At 40.1% G+C, this 24,871-nt stretch overlaps 1 protein-coding gene across 13 annotated transcripts in view; it reads right to left on the bottom strand.

Annotated features, from left to right (window-relative positions):
* The window catches only part of DIS3L2 (DIS3 like 3'-5' exoribonuclease 2), a 392,221-nt gene that overhangs the window by 307,225 nt on the left and 60,125 nt on the right, over positions 1-24,871 (bottom strand). Inside the window, exons 1-2 of one of the 13 annotated variants that reach the window (XM_055573739.1) lie at positions 17,373-18,650; positions 11,949-12,075 (exon numbers count right to left, since the gene is read on the bottom strand). The exons of the other annotated variants lie outside the window; for them this stretch is intronic. The gene's annotated coding sequence lies outside the window, so the exon portion shown is untranslated. Of the gene's footprint in view, positions 1-11,948; positions 12,076-17,372; positions 18,651-24,871 lie in introns of those variants that run through there. 13 annotated transcript variants of the gene reach the window in all.

Genomic DNA, 24,871 nt, shown 5'->3' with positions numbered 1-24,871 from the left:
TTTCCAAAATCCGGGTGGGCAGCCTGCTTTCCAATAAAATGGATCAAGATGTCATTCTGAACACTAGCTTCCATTTCTGCTAAATTTCCCACACACATCCTTCACCAAAATGATGTCATTCTTCTTTAAGTCGAAATTAATACTAACTCAGGAAAGAAGCAACAGAGACCAAGAGTAACAAACCACTCAGTGTACATGTACCACTCAGATACATGAAGAGAATCAGAGATAAAGTCGAAAAGTTTCAAGAAGGGAGAGAAACAGATGGTCTGAGACAAGCACCAAGGCAGAGGGAATGGCACCTTCCAGAGTCCAGGCTGTCCCACTGGCTTTATTCAGAAATGTGCTCACCCACTGATTCATTCAACAACTGTTTCCACAAGGCACTATGCTAGGCACAAGGAGGGATACAAAAGTTAAGGAGACTTAAAAATCATATTAAAATAACAAGTAATACAGGTGGGGAGTGATAAGCACTTTATTTTTTTAAAGTATGGGTATATGTATGTATGATGGAAGAAGAGTACCTCCAGGTCCAGAAATCCGAGAGAGTTTCAGGAAAGATTTTAAGAGCTGAGAATGTGAGAAATGCATGCTGCTGCAAAAGCGGGGGAAAAATACAGACACGCAAACAGAAAAACACAGGGAGCTTCTTGCAACGTTAATTCCATTTGGACAGAGTCCAGCCTATATGAAGGGAGGCAGTGGCAAGGAAAACAAAACAAGTTGGAAGGTCTAGAAAACCAGCCTCATTTTCAAAGGCAGTAGGGAAGTTTCTGAAGCGTGAATGAACAGAAGAGAAGAACAACAGATCCAAGTTGTGTTTCAGGAAAGATTAACCTGGCAGAGCACTGAGAGTCATCTGGAGTCGAGAGAGACTGGCAGCAGCTGCACCTTAGGAAAGAACCAGAACAGACTGGTAAGAGGAAAGGAAGGCCTGAACTAGAGCTGCAGCCGCAGACATGGAAACAAAGAGACTGAGGACGTGGCCTTACACAGGCCAGCCTGGCACCACTTGGCAACCAGGCGTATCTGAAAGAGAGCAAGGAGGTGGCAGTTGGGTGAGATTTCAAGTAAGGAGACTGGGAGATATAAACGATGTGAAGTATTATATCCCTCTACGTGGCACTACATACCTCTATTTATACTCTACACATGGAACTACACACTTCTACCTCAAAAACTTGAAAACTGGAGCATCACTTAGAGAGATAAATTAGCCTGCCATTTGCACAAAGACGGTATGCCAAAGTTTTCTAGAATGGAAGAGACTGCCCCAAAAGGGTAAGCTGATACAGAAGAGGGCCTAGGACAAAATCTGGGTTAGGGCAACTTTTAGGAAATGCAAAGAGGAAGAAGAAGTAGAAAACATAGTAAAAGCTATGTAAAAGAAGCTAGTAAAGATATAGTGGGAAAAAACCAGTATAGTCTGATGATAAGAAAACAAGAGAAAAATCACTTTCAAAGGAAGACAGGTTCATGACCAGGGTTTGCACCAACTACTGGGTACGAAAACAAATGGGAGCCTTAGGGTGGGGCGAGGGGTTGGAGCAAGCTGCAAGCAGAAGAAAGACAATTCAAAAACAAGAGCTAGAATCGAAAATGGGGTACTTCCTATCAAGTCTAGATGTAGGCAAGAGGTCAAAATTCAAGGGAGGTACTGCCAGTCCAGTGAGATGGAGGTACAGAGATCTCAACTCAAGAGTCCACAGGCAAGCTGCCTTTGTAACTTTTTTTCCACAGCAAATATCTCAGTTGGTGTGATATGCACCTAACTTTTCTCTCTAGCTCAGGAAGATATGAAATGTTTGGTTGGGTTCATTACTGTAAACCCCACTGGCTCCCATAGTATCCAGGATAGAACAGGTGCCCAATAATCATTCCTTAAATGACTGGACGAGTTTTGTTTTCATGAACAAGCAGTGAGAACACCAAGCAAAGCAGGGTCATTCAGGGAAACCATGCTAAAAACAAGTCAGCAAAGAATGGGAAAAACCAGGAAAGCCCATTGGCAAGAATAAGCCAGACCAGCTGAGCAGAGCCGAGAGTCAAAGTCTGCTTTTGGGTTTCAAAGTACTGAAAGGAGATGGAAAGATTCCGAGAATATAAGACGCTGAGCAGCAGGTGGACAAACAAGCACTCTTCCCTTCCCAGTGATATGACCGTGAAGCCCATTACCCCTGCAGAAGACCTGCATGCTCCTATCCTGAAAGCACAAGCACACTGGAAGCACAGGTTACTCTCTGATCCTCACCAGCTTCCAGAACACGTGCCACCAATACACTGCCCAACCGCCCACCAGCTCCTAGAGAGGGTGTTTTGCCACGGAAATAGCTACACATTCTGAAAAGTTGGGCTGGGATGAGGATGAACACGAAGTACTGGGCAAGAGTGCTACGTGGTACAAAAAAGTAGGAATGAGGAAGCAAAAGCACTAGACTTGAGAAAGTGAAAATGAAGAAAGCATTTGGGTGAAAGAAGTGATGGCTTGAGACCCAATATTAGTACAGAGTAAGTGCTCAAAATTTTGAATAAATGAAGACTATCTGGGACAAAAACCACGTTAAAATGAATATATACCAGAGAGAAATATGAGTAGCAGGACCAGGACTAGGGAGAGGCAAGCAAGGTATGTAGGATACAATATTTATAAAGGCAAAGTCACACAAGTGCCAACTCCACGCTTGCAGGACTCCGAGAGGAAGTGCCTCCTGAAGTGTTTGTGCCCTAGGTATCTCACCTGCCTTAGCCCTGTGTCTCCATCAGCCTTATGAGTAGCAAGAACAGAAGAAAGTTATGAATCTGGGTAGTGAAGGAAAGAAACTCAAGGAGATAAAGTCATGAGAGGTTTAAAGAAAGAAAGGTTGAGCCTATTCAGAAGCTAAGATGGAGCCAATGGAAAGCGAGAGATCATAAAAACACATGAAGAGGATATAATTCAAGGAATAAAGAAAAAAAGAGAATAGGATTATAATAAGTATCACATTTAAAAATAGAAAATTAACATTACAAATAATTAGGAAACACATAAAATAATTAAGGCCTTCCCTGGTAGCTTAGCTGGTAAAGAATCCACCTGCAATGCAGGAGACCCCAGTTCAATTCCTGGGTCAGGAAGATCCAATGGAGAAGGGATAGGCTACCCACTCCAGTATTCTTGGGCTTCCCTGGTGGCTCAGCTGGTAAAGAATCTGCCTGCAACGCGGGAGACCTGGGTTTGATCCCTGGGTTGGGAAGATCCCCTGGAGAAGGGAAAGGCTACCCACTCTAGTATTCTGCCCTGGAGAATTCCGTAGACTATATAGTCCATGTGACCCGCAACAAGTCGGGACACAGCTGAGAGACTTTCACTTTCACTAAAATAGTTAAGTAATGTTAAAACACTACTTAATATTATTTTTTTTTAAATAGCCAATAAATCCCTACTTCATAACATATTCTGAACTAAGATTTAAATAAAACATAAATGTTTAAAAATTAGTCAGAGAAACACAGAGAAGGCAGGGAGAAGAATCTCCCAGGATGGCTGAATGAAGAGTCTGACAAATATTATATACCCCCAACAATAAATATGGACAAAATCATCAAAACCAACCATTTTAAGGGTCTAGATGCTAACCAAAGGCTACAACAAATTGAGAAGTGTTTATTCAAGAAAATCTACTGAATCTCAGTAACAACAGTGAGACTGTGTGGTGGTTTAGGCTGGAGCTCCCACCATCCTACACCTACTCCCAGTTCCTTGACGTGGAAGTCCTACTAAGGCAGCAAGCCCATGGCCATAGGAACTAAATTTGTTTAGAGCAGAACAAGAAGAATTCCATGTCCATGGGCATTTTCAAAAACAATAGTGATTCAAGGTGCAAAAAAACAGGGAAGGCCAATATCACAGCTAGTCTGAGATTGCAATACTAGTTAGGGCAAGTACCAGACCAGTAGACCAACCAAAAATTTAACAGGGAGAATCAGGCAACAAGACAACCAATGGGTGCCTTGTTAAGAATCTACTTTTTCCTCCTATGTGCAGGAAAGACTGTAAACATGCAGGAGAGAAATGAGTGGGCCCTAGAGTGCTCATCCCTGGATGAATGTGAGCCCTGCAAATACAGAAAGCAAAAGCCAGGGCAGAGCCATATAATGCCTCAATTTTGAATACATTTCCCAAGTCTGGTCAGGACCACTGACACAGGATGGGGGCCTCATTGTTGCAAGGAGTTAAAACATAACTTCTAACTAATCATAAGCTGACTGCTAAGACATGCTGACTCCAAGGCAACTACCAGACAGTCATGCTTAAAAAAAACAAGAAAGAAAGAACTGAACAGACACATGCGTGGCTACATACTACAGGAAAAAACAGACTCTACAGAATTAGTCCATGCAAGCCACTAAACAAAAGAGCATCCACCTTCAACTCCGAAGGAAAAGGAATCAGAATGAAGAATATATTATCAAAAACGTCCAGATTTCAACAAAAAATTATAAGATATGCAAAAAAGAAAAAAAAAAAACAAAACAGGAAAGTGTGATCCATACACTGGGGCAGGGGATAGTTTCAATAAAAATTATCTCTAAGTGAGTCTAGATTTTTAGATTCAGTCAACAAAGACTTCAAAGCAGCTATTATAAATATGCTCAAAGAACTAAAAGAAGCTGTCTTTAAAGGAAAGCATGATGACAATGATTTATCAAACAAAAATATCCATAAAGATATAAATTATTTTTTAAAAAGAACTAAATGTAAATTCCAAGTTGAAAGACAGAATAACTGAAATGAAAATTTCACTTGAAGAGTTCAAGAGCAGATTTGAGCTAACAGAAGAAATAATAGGTAGACATGGAAAAACAGATCAATCAAGATTAGCCAATCTGAAGAAAAAAAACAAAAATGAAAGAAAATTAACTCAAATTCAGGATTTGTAATAAAGAATATGGCTCCATTTTTTTCATGTATGACCACTAACTCATCTTAAGCCTCATCTCCCTCTTCCCCTTTGACCCATCCTGGACAGGTTGGTAAGAAAATCCATTGATCCTCACCTTTTTTGGCACAAGGGGTAAATTCAAATTTCATAAATGCCCAGCCTGCACATGGACCTTTGAATCTCCAGTCCCCTAACCACTATAAAGGCGTATCTCACTCTTTCCACCTGGCTCAAGCCAGGCCAGACATGCTTATACCCAACCTGCTTTGCCCAGGAGTCTCCTGGGTAAGTAGTAAATTTTCTCTCAAACTTTCTTGATGTATGGAGTGCAATCAATACAGGGACCCTACTAATTGGGAAGGGGTCCGTTCCACCTCCATAGGGTGACCACAAAACAGGAATGAAAGAAGGGACAGGTCTACTAACTTTATAGAAATGAAAACAATTATAAGGGACTCAGTGAGCAAATGTATGCTAACTAGACAACTTAGGTGAAATGCATATATTCCTAGAAAAACACAAATTACTGAAGCTGACTTAAGAAACAGAAATTTTAAATGGACATGTAAAAAATAAAGAAATTAAACTGGTGATTTCAAATCTTCCAATTAAAAAAGTCCAGGAACCTTCACAGTGAAAGAAAACATAATACCAATCCTTTTCCAATTCTTCTAAAAATAGGGGAAATATTTCCCCAATTAATTTTATGGAGACAGTATTCCCCCTGATACTACAAGCAGACAAAGACATCCCAAAAATTTAACATTTAAATAGTTTCAATTTTTAAATTTCTTTTTAGATCAGTTTTGTTAATTTGCATTTTTTAGGCATTTGTCAATTTCACTTAAAGGTTCCTTTTTTCTGTGGGGGGTGGGTGGGTGTGGTGATGCATGTTAAAATATCCTCATGATATTTTTAATACCAACAGCAGTCAGCTATCCTTCCTGAAATGATGTAAATTTTCATTATTTGTGCTGCCCAATACAGTAGCCTCTAGCCACATACATCTTGCGAGCATTTTAAAGAGTGGCTAGTGCAACTCAAAAACTAAATTCTGAATTATCTGTATTTCATCTTTATTTTTATAGGACATTATTGCAGGTTTTAAAATTCCAGATTGTCAGCCATTCCATTGCATTCTGGCTTCCACTGTGTCTGTTGAAAAGTTAGCCATTAGTCTACTTGTTGGTTCTTTGAAAATATACTCTATTCCTTCTCCCCATCTCTGGTGCCTTTTGAATTTTTTTATTTTTTTTTTTTGTCTTTGGTTATCTATAGGTTTACTACAATAAACCAAGGTATGAACTTACTTTTATTCTGCTTGGTGTTAGTAAGGTTTTGAGAATCTACTGCTTGGTAAGTTTCAACAGTTATGCAGGGTTGGCTGAAGTTATGGAAAAACCCAAATGAACTTTTCAGTCAACCCAATAGAAAGCTTCCAGCAAATAAATCTCCTTCGGTATCATTTCTGTCCCCTTCTCTCTCAACCCCTCATCTGGGACTCCAATCACACACTTTTGACCTTCTCAATGTCTTGATGTCTCCCTCAATCACTTCAGTAATTCTCCAATTCATTAATTCTCTCTCCAGCTCTATCTAATCTTCTGTTGTGCTAAGTCACTTTAGTCACGTCCAACTCTTTACAACCCCATAGACTGTAACCCTCCAGGCTCCTCTGTCCATGGGATTCTCCAGGCAAGAATACTGGAGTGGGTTGCCATTCCCTTCTCCAGGGGATCTTCCCAACCCAGGACTGAACCTGGGTCTCCCTGCATTGCAGGCAGATTCCCACGTGAAAGAAAGTGAAAGTGAAGTCTCTCCGTCGTGTCCAACTCTTTGCGACCCCGTGAACTGTAGCCAACCAGGCTCCTCTGTCCATGGGATTTTCCAGGCAATAGTACTGGAGTGGATTGCCATTTCCTTCTCCAGGGGATCTTCCCGACCCAGGGATTGAACCCAGGTCTCCCGCAATGTAGACAGACACTTCCCACATGAGCAGGGCCTAAATTTTAATCCTTATCACTCTGGCCTTAAGGGATTATCATATGCACTACTCAGATTCTCAGCTTCTAAGTCTTTCAGTTGATCCCTCCAAAAAAATTAGTACCCATCTGTAGGAGGCAAACAATCCAAAACATAAGCTTTTATTCTCTCCTAGATGTTCATTTATGACCTTTCAAATACCTTTCAGTGTTGTTGGTTTTTTTTTCCTTTGTTGAGGAAGGGAGGGTGGTAGTGAGCTTTTCTAGTTCTCAGAAGAAAGATCGGTTTCAAATTATTTTCTATGCTATAACTGGAAGTGGAAGTATCGACCTAACACTTAACTCTCTCATTCATAGTCAATATCTTCAATTCCCAATTCGCACCTATACGGACTCACTCTTCTTTCTTGCTGACAAAAGCTGTCTTATGATTTCATCTATCCTATCCTCTCATCCTGTATGAGAGGAAGAAATATCCCTACAGATTTAAAACCCATCCTCCTTAATGTGTGTTCTTCACCCAATTTTTATCTATCTACTCTAGAACTCTGTCATACTCATTTTTCTCTCACAGCAGCCTCCCCAACAGAATACATTCAAATTAAGAGACTGGCCCTGCTCTCATTCTGCACACTTCAAGCTACCAGCTACCATTCCATTTCTCTCACTCTCATCTCCGCCAAAATTTGAAAATATGGTCAAGACTCATAAGCTCCATTTCCCCATGACATACTCTGTAATCCCCCTTGGAATATGACTTCTGTCTTCACCTCTACAATGAAATAAGGCTTTCATAATTCTGAGGGAGGAAAATCCTCATCACTAAAACAATGGTACAGTCTCACTCCTCTTCCAGGCCCTGCCTAGAACGGGGCCACTGATCAGCCCCTTGAACTACACATTCTTCTCCACTGACATCCAGGACACAGCAGTCTCTTCGCTCTTCTAACTCTCTCCGCAGTTCTCAGATTTTGTTGTTGACTCCTCTTCTTTCTTGTACCTCTTCAGTTTCTACCATTTACAACATTCTATTAAGTCTCATCTCACTTCTCTGTTAAAAAGTTTTAAATCTACATCTCCAACCCCTCTCTCTACAGTTCTTGAACTTTCCAACTTCCTGCTGAATATTGGCAAGCACTTTGAATGCAACATGTTTCTAATTCAAGTTATTATTGTCTTCAAACCAGATTTTCAGCCTTCTACTGCATCCAGATTAATGACATCATTATCATCTCTAGGCAGCAAACAGTAGTCATCTAATTTCTTTCTCTCCATTAAGAATATTCTATTACCAAATTTTGTCTATTCAGTCTTCAAAATGTATCCTAAACAGATTCCTTCCTTTTCAACTTGATTAGCACTGTGTGAATTCAGGTTGTAGCCTAAGCCTAAAGATGACAACAGTTTAACAGGTCTCTCAACCACTAATCTCTTTTTTTTTAATCCATGTTTCACCTAAAAACACAAAATATATTGAATGCACAGCATTTCCAAAACTCGTCAGGGTTCTTCAATGCAACTCTTTAATCTAACCTACTGTAATGGTTAATTTTATCTGTCAACTTCACTGGATCCTAGGGTGCCCAGAAATTTGGCTAAACATTATTTCCGAGTCCATCTGTGAAAGTGTTTCCGGATGAAATTAGCATTCGAATTGGTGGACTCAGTAAACCAGTTCACCCTCCCAAATGAGGGGGAGGGATCATACTAAGTTGAGCGCCTGAGTGAAATGAAAAGGCAGAGAAAGGAAGAATTTGACCCTTCCAGTCTGATTACTTGAGCTGGGATCCTGGTTTTCTCTTGCCTTCAGCCCCGCTGGTTCTCAGTCCTTCATCTCAGGCTGAATTACCCCACCTGCTTTCCTAGGTCTCTAGCTTGCAGAGAGCAGATCATGGGCCTTCTCAGCCTTCATAACTCCATGAGCCAATCCTCATAATAAACATCCTCCAATATCCATGTCCTAGCAGTTTTGTTTCTTTAAAACCCTAATGCATCTATCTTCCAGGTCTCATCTTTGTTAGGAAGAGGTAGTCTTGTTCAGACTTGAGAAGTAGGGCAGCAGGCCTCTGACCAACTTCTGAACTTGCCTGGACCTTGCCTGGACTATGTGCCTACTTGCAAACACATCAATTGTTGCCAGCAAGTCCAAGATAAGAAAGGGAATGGGTCTTGGAATTGCTTAAGCCCCTGGGGGCCTGGCTAACCCTCTGGGGTCTAACAAAATCTTCTGACTCACAAGGTGAAACAGCATTATAAAAGCTAAAGAAAAGCAGAGCTGTATTTTTATGTACAGTGCAAACTGATGATGATACCACTCTGTGGCCTGGAATTATAAGCAAAAGCCCTCAAAGCTGCAATCTGAAGTCTCGCCCATGGAGTGGACACACCTCCTAGGACCCCTTCCCAACTGAAACTCCAGGTTGCTGTTAACGTGGAAATTCCCAGCACTGTTCAAGTCTAGATGTAGGTTGCTGTCCCAATTTGGTAATGTACACACTATTACTTCTCTCTATTGCTTCTATTTCTTTTCTTTTAATGCCCATATATTGAAATTAACTCAAAAATCTATAAAAAAATTGAAAATGTTTTTGTACAACAAATGGTTTCTTTTGTTAACAAATACTTTGAATCTAAAATGAAAGTTAAACTTTCGGCAAAATAATTCTTTACTAAAGATTTTCTCAATATCACACCATGTGAATTCCTGATGAAAACAAATAAGTCAGAAGAGCCCATGCTTGGCATCAAAGCTGGAAAAGCTTAAAACCAAATAGGGGCAAGTGGGGAGGGAATCAGTCAAGATGGCAAAGGAGGAAGATATGGAACCCACCTCCCCCTGACAAACGCATCAAGGATACATCTACATGAGGAACAATTCTCACTGGAAACTGGCAGAAAGACTCCTTTACAACCGAGGCTATAAAAAAGATCCACACAGATTTGAGTAGGAAGGTAAGAGAAGCAATCAGGTCAGGACTTGTGCCACTGGGAGGGGATTCAGAGGAAAAGGGAGAATAGACAGGCAGATATTCACCCTGGGGAGTGAGTGTTTCGAGCCATATAGGGTGCCCCAGTCCTGGGGTCCAAGCCAGGGAAGACAGGGTTCCTTGGCTGGTTGGACAGCTATCTGGACTAAGAGGAGAGCTGCAGGACACCTGGATCCCACTCACAAGGGGTGCACAAGTGCTGGCTTGCGTCCTAAGCAGGGTGGAGAAGGCAGACTGAAGGCTGCTCCAGTGGCTGCCGAGTTTCCCACAACTGCGCTGGCACGTGCCTAAGCCTGAGCTAAGTCAATACCAGAGGCTCACGTCTTCACCTTGCAGCTCTACACAGGGGCGAAGGCTACCACAAGTGGGAAGAGGGTTTGGCTGTGTGACACAGAGGTGACTCTGTAACATCAGGGTGGTGTCCCTCAGCAAGGCAAAGGCAGCCATTGCTGGCATTTACATGGGCAGCACATGGGGATAGTTCTGATCTGTGACGGCAGCCAGCTCACCACAGCCTGTGCCCTGTCATGAGTTCAGAGACCACACAGGCCCTTCTTGCTCCAGCAATGACCCCCTCTGGGGCAAGGGAGCCAGTGCTGGGAGAGGAGAGACACACACTTAAAGGGAGCAGAGCCACTTGGATCAGAACCTCCAGGACTTCTGCTTCATCAACTTGAGATCCAACTCCACCCCCAATAAGGAAGTAATGGTCACTGAACAGAGGGGAAAGCCCTTACAGCTGGCTCCACCCAGCTCCACCTCCTACCAAGGTGACAACACCCCAGGGAAAGGTGTTGACTCCTGTTAACAACAAATCCAGCTCTCCCACTGAAGGCACTTAGTAAACAGAGACTGTACAGGAACGCTGTCACATTTTAAAATCTCAATAGGTAGCCATTTCACCTAAATGCATAGAGACAGAAAAAGTTAAGCAAAATAAAAATACAGAGGAAATGCTCTCAACTAAAAGAGCAAGTGAACACACCTAAAAATAAATAAATAAATAATGAAACAGAAATAAACCATTTACCAGCTAAAGAATTCAAAGCATTAGTAAATAAAAATACTAGCTGAATTAGGGAAAAGAGTAGACAAACAGTGACTTTTTTTTAAAGGAACTAGAAAATATAAAAAAGAAATAGTGAGAAATAAAGAATACAATAACTGAAAGGAAAACCACACTATAAGGAATGAGTAGCAGACTCAGTGAAACAAAAGAATGTACAGGTGATCTGGAAGACAGAATAATGGAAATCACCCAACAAGACCAGCAAAAAAAAAAAAACTTTAAGAAATGAGAACAGTTTAAGAGATCTCTGAAATAACACCAAGCACACCAATACCAATATTCACATTATACAGGTCCCAGAAAAAGAAAAGAGAGAGAACAGGATCAAAAACGTACTTGATGAAATTACAGCTGAAAACTTTCCAAACCTGAAGAAGGTACAGAAAGCATGGAAGGACCCAAACAAGTTGAACCTAAGTAGACTCATACCAAGCTGTGTCATAATTAAAACAGCAAGACTTAAGATAAAGAGAGAATCCTAAAGGAAGCAAGAGAAAAAGAGTCATGTACAAGGGAATCCCTATAAGGCTATCTGCTGATTTTTCTGCAGAAACTTTGCAAGGCCAAAAGGGAATGACCTGATACATTCAAAGTGCTGAAAGGGAAAAACCTGGAACCTAGGATACTCTACCCAGCAAGATTATCATATAAAATTGAAGGAGAGATAAAGAACTTCAAGACAATTAAAAACTAAAAGAGTTCACCAATACTAAACCTACCCTAAAATAAATATTAAAGGGTCTTTTCTAAGTAAAAAAGAAAAGGCTATAACAAGAAGTAACAATTTACAGGAAAAGGAAAATCCCACTAGGAAAGGCAAACTAATTGTAAGGGCTGATATCAACCACTTAAATTAAGTGTTATGAAGATTAAAAGACAAAAATATTTTAAAGCAACTATAACTTAGAGCTTAAAATATTTATAAAAATATTTTAAAGCAACTATAATAGAGCTTCCCAGATGGTGCCAGTAGTAAAGAACTCACCTGCCAATGGAGGAGGTGTAAGAGTCATGGGTTCAATCCCTGGGTTGGGAAGATCCCCTGGAGGAAGACACGGCAACCCACTCCAGTATTCTTGCCTGGAGAATCATGGACAGAGGAGCCGGGAGGGCTACAGTCCATAGGGTTGCAAAGAGTTAGACATCACTGAAGCGACTTAGCACGCATGCATAACTATAATAAACAGCAAAGGATAAACATTAAAATGTAAAATAAAACATTAAAAACATGAAATATGGGGGAGAGGAGTAAAAATAGAAGATCTTTTAGAATGTGTCTGAACTAATATGACTATCAGTTTAAAACATGTAGGTATAGTTACAGGCCATCATAGATGAAGCCCATGGTAACCACATCAAAAAGCATATAAGGAGCCCAGAAAATCTGACCTATTCTAAACTGAAAAAAATTAATACATGCCAATCTCCAAATGACACAGAGGTTAGAATTAAAGACAAGGACTTTAAGCCAGCCATGAATACTATGCTCTCTGAGATAAAGGAAAAGACATGTGAATGAATAAAATGATAGAAAAATCTCAACAGAGAAATAAAATTTACTTTAAAAATGGAAATTTTAAAACAGAAAAATACAATAGCTGAAACTAAAAATTCAGTGGATAATCTTAATAGCAAAACAGAGATAATAATTAAAAAATCAATGAGCTTAAATTTACTAATACATATTATACAATCTGAAAAATAGAGGAAAAAAATTGAACAAAGAGATGAACAGAGTCTTATGGACTTAAGGGATAATGTCAAAAGATCAAACATGTAGGTACTTGGGAGTTTCAAAAGATAGAGAATGAGTCCAAAAAAGTAGAATAAATGTTGACCAAAACATCCCAGATTTGGTGTAAAAGACATAAATATATAGATACAAGAAGCTCAGTTCAGTTTAGTCGCTCAGTCATGTCTGACTCTTTGCAACCCCATGGACCACAGCACGCCAGGCCTCCCTGTCCATCACCAACTCCCGGAGTTTACCCAAACTCATGTCCATCGAGTTGGTGATGCCATCCAACCATCTCATCCTCTGTCGTCCCCTTCTCCTCCTGCCCCCAATCTTTCCCAGCATCAGTTCAGTTCAGTTCAGTCACTCAGTCGTGTCCGACTCTTCACAACCCCATAAATCGCAGAACGCCAGGCCTCCCTGTACATCACCAACTCCCGAAGTTCACTCAGACTCACGTCCATCGAGTCAGTGATGCCATCCAGCCATCTCATCCTCTGTCGTCCCCTTCTCCTCCTGCCCCCAATCCCTCCCAGCATCAGAGTCTTTTCCAATGAGTCAACTCTTCGCATGAGGTGGCCAAAGTACTGGAGTTTCAGCTTTAGCATCATTCCTTCCAAAGAAATCCCAGGGCTGATCTCCTTCAGAATGGACTGGTTGGATCTCCTTGCAGTCCAAGGGACTCTCAAGAGTCTTCTCCAACACCACAGTTCAAAAGCATCAATTCTTCAGTGCTCAGCTTTCTTCACAGTCCAACTCTCACATCCATACATGACCACTGGAAAAACCATAGCCTTGACTAGACAGACCTTTGTTGGCAAAGTAATGTCTCTGCTTTTCAATATGCTATCTAGGTCAGGGTCTTTTCAAATGAGCCAGCTCTTCACATCAGGTGGCCAAAGTATTGGAGTTTCAGCTTCAACATCAGTCCTTCCAATGAACACCCAAGACTGATCACCTTTAGGATGGACTGGTTGGATCTCCTTGCAGTCCAAGGGACTCTCAAGAGTCTTCTCCAACACCACAGTTCAAAAGCATCAATTCTTCAGCACTCAGCTTTCTTTATAGTCCAACTCTCACATCCATACATGACCACTGGAAAAACCATAGCCTTGACTAGACAGACCTTTGTTGGCAAAGTAATGTCTCTGCTTTTCAGTATGCTGTCTAGGTTGGTCATAACTTTCCTTCCAAGGAGAAAGCGTCTTTTAATTTCATGGCTGCAGCCACCATTGGCAGTGATTTTGGAGCCCAAAAAAATAAAGTCTGACACTGTTTCCACTGTCTCCCCATTTATTTGCCATGAAGTGATGGGACCAGATGCCATGATCTTCGTTTTCTGAATGTTGAGCTTTAAGCCAACTTTTTCACTCTCCTCTTTCACTTTCATCAAGAGGCTCTTTAGTTCTTCTTCACTTTCTGCCATAAGGGTGGTGTCATCTGTGTATCTGAGGTTATTGATATTTCTCCTGGCAATCTTGATTCCAGCTTGTGCTTCTTCCAGCCCAGCGTTTCTCATGATGTACTCTGCATATAAATTAAATAAGCAGGGTGACAATATACAGCCTTGATATATTCCTTTCCCTATTTGGAACTAGCCTGTTGTTCCATGTCCAGTTGCTTCCTGACCTGCATACAGATTTCTCAAGAGGCAGATCAGGTGGTCTGGTATTCCCATCTCTTTCCCATCTCTTTCAGAAGCTCAATGAACTCCAAAAAGGAAAACTTCAAAGAAAACTACATATAGACTCATCATAATCAAACTGCTAAAAACCAAAGATACGGACAAAATCTAAAACAAGCAAAGGAAAATGGTACACTACACAGAAGGGAATACATTCAAACGGCAGCAGATTTCTTTTTTTTTTTTCTTTTGGCCATGACACACAGTTTGTGGGATCCTATTTCTGAGACCTGAGCACCAAAGAATTGATGCTTTTGAACTGTGGTGTTGGAGAAGACTCTTGAGAGTCCCTTGGACTGCAAGGAGATCCAACCAGTCCATTCTGAAGGAGATCAGCCCTGGGATTTCTTTGGAAGGAATGATGCTAAAGCTGAAACTCCAGTACTTTGGCCACCTCATGCGAAGAGTTGACTCATTGGAAAAGACTCTGATGCTGGGAGGGATTGGGGGCAGGAGGAGAAGGGGACGACAGAGGATGAGATGGCTGGATGGCATCACTGACTCGATGGACGTGAGTCTGAGTGAACTCCGGGAGTCGGTGATGGACAGGGAGGCCTGGTGTGCTGCGATTCATGGGGTCGCAGAGTCGGACACGACTGAGCGACTGATCTGATCTGTTGTGATCTGATTTCTGAGACCAAGGATTGAACCCAGGCCCTCAGCAGTGAGTGCTTATTGTCCCAACCACTGGACCACCAGGGAATTTCCTCTTATCCTCTCTTACTGTCTTCTTTCAAGCCATCCAGAAGACAGCGGAACACTGTCAGCACTTCTAAAACATCTTCTTACCATCTTCTAGGGGCTTCTCAGGTGACACTACAGGTAAAGAATCAGCCTGCCAATGCAGGAGACCTAAGAGACTTGGGTTCAATCCCTGAGTTGGGAAAATCCCCTGGAGAAGGAAATGGCAACCCACTCCAGTATTTCTTGCCTGGGAAATCCCATGAACAGAGGAACCTGGCAGACTATAGTCCATATGGTCGCACAGAGTCGGACACAACTGAAGTGACATAGCACACATCATCTTCTTTCATGATAGCCAGAAGACAACAGGACAACATTTTTAAAGAGCTGAAAGAAAAAACTATCGAACCTGAATTCTACATCCATTAAAAATATTCTTCAGAATGAACACAAAATAAAGACAATTTTCAGATAAAGGGGAACCAAGGAAATCCATCACCAGCATAACTGTACTACAAGAAATACCAAAGGAAGTTCTTCAGACTGAAGGTAAGGGATACCAGAGCAAAAACTGGATCCTCAGAAAAAACTGTTAAGTATTAGAAATATTTAATGTACATAAATTAGATCTCAATAAAATACTAAAAAAAATTTAAGGAAGATTATTTCTAACCTAGAATTCTATATGCAGTCAAACTAAAAATCAAATATGGGGGAGTAGAATAAAAGACATTCAGAAGTATAGATCTAAAAAAATTCATGTGTTTTTTTTTTTCTTATGAAGCTAAAAAAGGATATGTTCCACAAAATGACAAAGTAAACTAAGAAAAAGGATGACATGGGATACAATAAGGAAGAAACACAGCAAAAGAAGTACAAAGCCCAGGATGACAGAGAGAGGAGGTTCCAGGATCACAAATGCACTAGGCATAGAGGGCAACTGCTAGACTGGAGGACAAGGGAGTAGATTAGAATAGTCTCCAGAGAGAGAATGATATGAAGATCCCTGCTACCAAAATCATTATTGTCTTTTTAACCTAAAGCAGAAAGTCTGAGTGAATCCAATCTGCTTCCTGTTCTTGGGTCAACTTGACCATAACCAGATGAAGTCCCCACCCCACTCACTCCTGCAGTAACTTGATTCAGCTGAAGTCACTCATTTCTCCACACACAAGTGTTCTACTTTCATCAACTTATGAGTTTGTGAATTAATTACAGGAGAAATTATAAGCACGGTATGCTTCCTTTTATATATATAAAAAAGAAGGAAAAACAAAAATTACACACAAACATATGCTCATTTGTGCAAAAAGACACACAAAATAATAAATTAGAACTAGTGAGACTAGATAACTACAGGGGGTAGGTGAGAACAGGGTCAAAAGGAGAAAAGTAGGAACTGGAATTTCTTTTCTCACTAAAAGAAATCGATGTAACACTTTACTGCATATGCCTTCTTGTATATTCTAACTTTTGAAATCATACTCATGTTTCACATACTCAAAAAAAAAGGCAACATAAAATAAAATAAGAATGGGGGAAATAACTAAAATGCAGTACAAATAAAAACAAGTGATCCTTACTATATTTAAAATGAAAAATAAACAACATAATAAAGGAACTGAGGGACAAAACTAACCCAAGTAACTTTTAAGCATATTATTTAACTAAGCCCTAAGGCTGAAGACAAAAAAGAAGGGTAAATGAGAATTAAATTCTAATCACAGATTAGTTTTTCACAGAGATATGAGTTAGCAACTCTACTTTCTGTGTAGTCTGCTGCCGCTGCTAAGTTGCTTCAGTCATGTCCGACTCTGTGCAACCCCATAGATGGCAGCCCACCAGGCTCCCCCGTCCCTGGGATTCTCCAGGCAAGAACACTGGAGTGGGTTGCCACTTCCTTCTCCAATGCAGGAAAATGAGGAGTGAAAGGGAAGTCGCTCAGTCGTGTCCAACTCTTAGTGACCCCATGGACTGCAGCCTACCAGGCTCCTCCATCCATGGGATTTTCCAGACAAGAGTACTGGAGTGGGGTGCCATTGCCTTCTCCTCTGTGTAGTCTAGGCTTGAACAAATAACTAAATATTTGTTTACTTATTGGTACTATTGTAGATAATAAGAGCGAGGTTTCAATGTTGGAGAAAGAAACATAAAAAGTAGAAAGGCTAGAATAAACTCCACAGTACAGAGATGTAATTGGAACTATCACTGTAATTCAGTGGTTTATAATATACAAATATATATGTCTGTATTGCATACACACACACAAATGTATACAAGTATGTATGTATATATTCATATATTACCTAACTGTCTTCTAAGAGGGCCAGGAATCAGTGATATTCCAATAGCAATGAGCATATCTGGGGTCCATGTCTCAGTGTTTAAATATGATTCACTGTTGAAAGGAATCAAGGCTCCTTAGAAAAAGGGCCAACTCGTAGACTGCAGAAGGGAAAGAACAAAGTGAGCCTAGAAAAGGAGTTGGCAAACTACAGCCCACAGGCCAAATCCAATCAGCCACCTGTCTTTGTAAATAAAGTTTTATTGGAACACAGCCATGCTCATTCATTTATAAATTGTCTATGGCTGCTTTCCTGTTGTGAGGGTGGAGTCAAGTAATTTCAACAGAGACCGTATGGCCCACTAAGCCAAAAATATTTACTATCTGGCTACTTACAGAAAAAGTTTGCCAAGCCCTGGCCGAGAATGTCTTGTTGTTCCAGAAAGTAAGGAAAGACTCAAAAAATGAGGGGGACATGTCAAAAGTTCACAGGAGGCAGTTAAAAAGTCTCCTACTGGCCAAAATTATGACAACTTTTAAGTATCAAAAATTTTACATGATAACAGATTATATATAACCCATTAAATAAAATGAGAATCCATGAGTTCATACTGAGATAAAGACAAATATGTAAATAAATAAAATGGGGGAAGCTCTCCTTACCTAAGAACCTCAAATAGTAAATGTAGAAAAAAATGATGGAATTGGAAAATTACCATTGGTAATAATCATCATAATTAATTAATATTCATCAATGGATGTTAAAACTAGTGGGTGAAAATTTCAGGAATAATAGGATATTAAATAGTCTGAAAATAGTCTCAAAGATACTTATTGAAAACAAGGAGGAAAAGCATATGTTGATGGTGGAGAAATCTGGAAGATCACTTTTAACCAAGTGATCAAAGTAAACACTTGTAATGGGACAAATCAATATCATATGCCTCCTGATATGACACATTAAGAAAAACATGTTGCTTGTGAAACATCAATTAAACCCAAACTGAGGGACCTGCTACAAAATAACTGGCCTGTAACCTTCAAAAATGTTAAATTCATTAAAGGAAAAATTCCCAAGTTAAAGGAAACTAAAGACACATGACAACTCTTTAGAACTTGTGATCCAGAATTGGGAAACTTGAAGACGTGTGAATACGATCTATAAACTAGCTAATGGCATTATATCAATGTTAATTTCCTGATTTTGATCCTTGCATAATGGTCACAAAAGAAAAAGGCTATGTTTTGACTATCTGCAAGTTACTCTCAAATAGCTCCAAACAAAGGGCAAGTGGGAAGGGCTATTAAACTAAATGCAGTAAGATATTAATGCTGAGGAATCTGGTGAAGAGTAGAGAGTAATATTTTGTGCTATTCTCGCATCTTTTCTGTTGGTCTAAAATTACACAGCTTCAAAAATAATCCAAGTTTTTAATTATAAAACCATATTTGTTTATTGAGTTATAATTTTATCATGCTAAAGAACATTGCCAACAGCTAAGAATATATCAATTGAAAAGCACTCCCTAACGTTATACAAATGATATACTTAATAAAAGAAGCTCAAATAATCAGTTAAAGGATATGTGTTCTGGAAAATCATTCCATCCTGTTTCACGTGGGCCAAGAGATTTATTAGCTGCAGGCTCTAATAAAGTGATCTCAAATGAGAGTTATGTCAATAAAAACACTGCCTCTCAACAGGTCAGAAGTGACTTTACTCACTTACATTTTACAAAATATTTGGAGGATTTAAAAGATTGAATGTCCTGAAAGGGACAACAACCCAGCACTTTTTGCAAACACAGCTGTTGGTTAAAGCTCTTGAGAAAAGAAAAGCTCTGGAATGAGAATCAGTTGTAGGAAGAGATAATGGTTATAAAATACTAAGAAAATTTTGGAATCTCCTTAATAGCTGACCTGTTGCTAAATATGTACTTTATTACTATTAGGTTGGTGCAAAAGTAACTGCGATTTTGCATTGTTGAACTTTGCCGTTTGATATTGAAATACATCCTTAAATAAATGTGATTATGTTCTGCATCATTTTAATGCGCATTTCTCATTTTATGTTTTTTTGCTAATGATTTATTATTTGATGTTTATTTTATATTTATTTTAGACTAGGGCTTCCCTTGTGGCTCAGCCGGTAAAGAATCCACCTACAATGCAGGAGATCTGGGTTCGATCCCTGGGTTGGGAAGATCCCCTGGAGAAGAGAACAGCTACCCACTCCAGTATTCTAGTCTGGAGAATTCCGTGGATTATAGTATATAGTCCATGGGGTTGCAGAGTCAGACCCAACTGAACAACTTTCACTTTCACTTTTTCAGGGAAATGATGTTAGACAAAAAGCAAATTCAAGTGATTTTCTTATTTGAGTTCAAAATGGGCCGTAAAGCAGCAGAGACAACTCTCAACAACAACACATTTGGCTCTGGAACTGCTAATGAACCTACAGTGCAGTGGTGGTTGGTTCAAGAAGTTCTACAAAGGAGACAAGAGCCTTGAAAATGAGGAGCACAGTGGCCAGCCACTGGAGGTTGACAACCCAATTAAGAGGATCATCGAAGCTGTTCCTCTTAGAACTAGAGGACAAATTGATGAAGAACTCAACATTGACCATTTCTTCGGTTATTCAGCATTTGAAACAAATTGGAAGGTGAAAAAGCTCAGTGAGTGGGTACCTCATGAGCTGACCAAAAATCAAAAAAATCATTGTTTTGAAGTGTCATCTTCTCTTATTCTATGCAACAACAATGAATCACTTCTCAATCAGATTGTGACGTGCAACGAAAAGTGGATTTTATACAACAACCAGTGATGACCAGCTCAGTGACTGAATCAAGAAGCAGTTCCAAAGCACTTCTCAAAGCCAAACTTGCACCAAAAAAAGGTTCATGGTCACTGTTTGGTGGTCTGCTGCCAGTCTGATCCACTGCAGTTTTCTGAATCCCACCAAAACCATTACATCTGAGATGTATGCTCAGCAAGTGATGAGATGCACCAAAAACTGCAATCTCTGCAGGCAGCATTGGTCAACAGGAAGGGCCCAATTCTTCTCCACAACAACGCCCAACCACACGTCACACAGTCAACGCTTCAAAAGTTGAGCAAATTGGCCTACGAAGTTTTGCCTCATCGGCCATATTCACTTGACCTCTTGCCAACCACTTTCAGCATCTCGACAACTTTTGCAGGGAAACCACTTCCACAACCAGCAGGAGACAGAAAACGCTTTCCAAGAGTTTGTTAAATCCCAAAGCACAGATTTTTATGCTATAGGAATAAACACACTTATTTCTTGTTGGCAAAAATATGTTGATTGCAACGGTTCTTATTATTAAAGATGTTTTTGAAAGTGATTTAAAAGTCACAGTCTGAAACCCCAGTTATGTTTGCCCCAACTTAATATATCCTAGGGACCTTGTCAGGCCCTGAGCACAGAACAATAAATGCATGACCGACAAGGTCTCTCCTCTCCTAGTACTTATAATCTAGGGCATGGAGAAGACAATAAACAAGTAAACAGACACAAGGCAGCGAAACAGAATGATGAGGTAGTAACAAATGAGATGGGGAAAGAGGACACAACTATACCTCTAGCGATTAGAAAAAGCCTCGAGTGAAAAGTTAATTCCAAGCCAAGATCTGAATGACAAAAAATCCATGTGAAGGTCTCAGCGTATGGCCTTCTGGGCAGAGGGAATGACAAGCGCAAAGACAACAAAGGAGAAACAATCTCAGAATGTTCAAAGAACTTTTAAAAAGGGATCTCATTAATATTCTCAATACAGTAGATGATTCAACAGAATTGTCAAGTCTGTATCAGGTATGATAATGGCACCGTGACTCTGTATGACAATTTACATATTGCATATGTATATGTATGTGTATGTAGAATAAACGACATCAGAGATTTCTTGAAAATATTTCATTAAAGGAAAGATATAAAATATGAATGAATAAGGCAAAAGTGAAAAACTTCTTGATTTTGGTAAAAAATGAAGGCTGATGAACTACTCTTTCTAGTATGTTTGAAATTTTTTGTAATTATTTTAGAAAACTCCACATAACAGAAACTTCATCCAAAAAATGGCAAAACCTCATTCATATTTTCTTTCTCTTACTTTAATATTTCAGCTCAGCTCTTACCTCTTCAGTTCTGTATCCTGATTACCTCATTTGAAGAAATATAAAGGAAAGTTTTCAGAACAAGTACACACTAGACAGGTCTGACACTCTATGGCTGAGTCCAGTTTTTATAACAAACAGAAATAAACTATCTAAGGCAGGTTTGGAACCCAGAGAGAATTAAAATGAGAGACTATAAAATAAACAGCCACATACTGATAAACAAGAAGTCATTCTCTCTGAGAAAAACAGGAATTGCCTGAACTAAGGACAATCCTCCCAGAGATTAAAAAAACACAATAGGCTTCTTCCCCTCCATTCCTTGGAGAATGTTCTGGCAAAGGTCTCCAGATTGTGAAATCCTGTCAGTTTTCAGACTTGATCTCACTTGACCTTGGTGTTAGCACTTGACACACAGATGAAAATTCCACCTCTTCCCGAGACTCTACCTCCTTGGCAGACAAGACAGAAGTGCTACAGACACCCATGCTTCTTCCTTCGAAGAGCAAGGGTCACATACATAGCCCCGCCTGAGAGATGACAACCTTTGTCCCAGGGAACCAGTTCTAAAAGAACCAGGAATAGGTCCCTATCCCAACATCTATGATCTATCAAATGATGTGTCAGAAACAGTCTATTTCTGGTAACACATTGGAGTCAATATTCTCTGAAAAACCTTCTGATACCAAATTACTACAACTGCTGAACAAAATATTACCAACTTGAGAGCACAGCTGAGCTCTCAAGAGAGAAAAGAAAATCCCCTGGAGCTAAAAATCAAATGAGAGGTAGAAACCAGTATATGTAGAAGCTCAGGCTACAGAGACCGTGGGAGTATGTCCTGGTATCAGAACCAAGAACCCAAAGGCCTATAAAGCTACAAGAGGGAAAGGAGACAAAGCCCTGACCATATGAAATATAGACGAGCAGACATTAGCCCCAATGCAAAACATCAAGACCACTGAGGGGCAACCAACTCAGTGAAAAGGTAGACTGGAAAAAAAATACACCTACTGATTAAAAAAAAAAAAAAAAAATCAAGAGATATGCCTGTTTTGACCTGGGCTCCAAATGGGAGCAAAGGAGAGTTGCCCCAGAAGATTCATAACCACAGGCCTGCACTCATGCATTGTAGTCATGCTAACCCCAAACACAGGCACTAACTTAAAGTGACCCCACGCTGGTAGTGTCCCAGGGCGCTGGCTGAACCAAAAAAATCATCACAACTATTCACTTCAGAATATTTCCACAGTCAAAAGCCTGAAAAGTGCTTACAAAACACATGAGGAAGAGCACCACCATAACCGGAAATCAAAAACAGAAAAATGTGATGCAAAGGAATGTGGCATCATAAAGATTACAAGTACATAATATTTTAAAACTATATTGTGCATAAAGAAATAAAAGAGAAAATACAAACAACTGAAAGACCTTAAAAAAGACAAGTTTTAAAAGAATTAAACAGAACTTTTAGAAGTAAAAAGTAACTAATGGTGATTAACTTCATAGGTAAATGAAACTATACTGCTTTTCCTCTTGAGTTTTTAACATTAGATAGTTTAACATGTTCAGTTCAGTTAGTTGCTCAGTCGTGTCCCACTCTTTGAGACCACATGAATTGCAGCACGTCAGGCCTCCCTGTCCATCACCAACTCCCGAAGTTCACTCAGACTCATGTCCATCGAGTCGGTGATGCCATCCAGCCATCTCATCCTCTGTCGTCCCCTTCTCCTCCTGTCCTCAATCCCTCCCAACATCAGAGTCTTTTCCAATGAGTCAACTCTTTGCATGAGGTGGCCAAAGTATTGGAGTTGCAGCTTCAACATCAGTCCTTCCAATGAACACCCAGGACTGATTTCCTTTAGAATGGACTGGTTGGATCTCCTTGCAGTCCAAGGGACTCTCGAGAGTCTTCTCCAACACCACAGTTCAAAAGCATCAATTCTTCAGTGCTCAGCTTTCTTCACAGTCCAACTCTCACATCCATACATGACCACAGGAAAAACCATAGCCTTGACTAGACAAACCTTTATTGGCAAAGTAATGTCTCTGCTTTTTAGTATGCTGTCTAGGTTGGTCATAACTTTCCTTCCAAGAAGTAAGCGTCTTTTAATTTCATGGCTGCAGCCACCATCGGCAGTGATTTTGGAGCCCCAAAAAATAAAGTCTGACACTGTTTCCACTGTTTCCCCATCTATTTCCCATGAAGTGATGGGACCAGATGCCATGATCTTCGTTTTCTGAATGTTGAGCTTTAAGCCAACTTTTTCACTCTCCTCTTTCACTTTCATCAAGAGGCTCTTTAGTTCTTCTTCACTTTCTGCCATAAGGGTGGTGTCATCTGCATATCTGAGCTTATTGATATTTCTCCGGCAATCTTTATTCTAGTTTGTGCTTCTTCCAGACCAGCATTTCTTATGATGTACTTTGCATAGAAGTTAAATAAGCAGGGTGACAATATACAGCCTTGACGTACTCCTTTTCCTATTTGGAACCAGTCTGTTGTTCCATGTCCAGTTCTAACTGTTGCTTCCTGATCTGCATATAGGTTTCTCAAGAGGCAGGTCAGGTGGTCTGGTATTCCCATCTCTTTCAGAATTTTCCACAATTTATCGTGATCCACACAGTCAAAGGCTTTGGCATAGTCAGTAAAGCAAAAATAGATGTTTTTCTGGAACTCTTTTCCTTTTTCCATGATCCAGTGGATGTCGGCAATTTGATCTCTGGTTCCTCTGCCTTTTCTAAAACCCATGGTTCACGTATTGCTGAAGCCTGGCTTGGAGAATTTTGAGTGTTACTTTACTAGCGTATGAGATGAGTGCAATTGTGCGGTAGTTTGAGCATTCTTTGGCATTGCCTTTCTTTGGGATTGAAATAAAAACTGACCTTTTCCAGTCCCGTGGCCACTGCTGAGTTTTCCAAATTTAGTTAAAAACAAAAGTATATTGTCTGATGTGATCCTCAATGTATGTAAAGAAGATATTTAAGACAACTAATTAGAAAGTAGGGAAGATAAAGGGGCCTAAGTGGTGCTAAGTTTCCCACATTTTAACAGAAGTGGTAAGATATCAACACTAACAGATTAAGACATAGTACAGAGGTCAATTCTACCCAAACTGATTTTTTTTTTTTTTTGCCAAGCTTATCTTAGTTCCCTGACCAGGAATTGAACCTGGAGCTATGGAAGCGAAACCACCAAGCCCCAATCACTGGACCACCAGGGAACTCCCTCAAACTGATTTTTAAACTCAACAGTCTTTTGGACTCTGTGGGAGAAGGCGAGGGTGGGATGATTTGAGAGAATAGCATTGAAACATGTATATTATCATATGTGAAATAGATCGCCAGTCCAGGTTCGATGCATGAGACAGGGTGCTCAGGGCTGGT

This window comes from Bubalus kerabau, chromosome 3, assembly GCF_029407905.1.
Source record: "Bubalus kerabau isolate K-KA32 ecotype Philippines breed swamp buffalo chromosome 3, PCC_UOA_SB_1v2, whole genome shotgun sequence".
Lineage (NCBI taxonomy): Eukaryota > Metazoa > Chordata > Mammalia > Artiodactyla > Bovidae > Bubalus > Bubalus kerabau.
The sequence above is the reverse complement of the archived record's forward strand: the minus strand, read 5'-3'. Positions and strand labels throughout refer to the sequence as shown.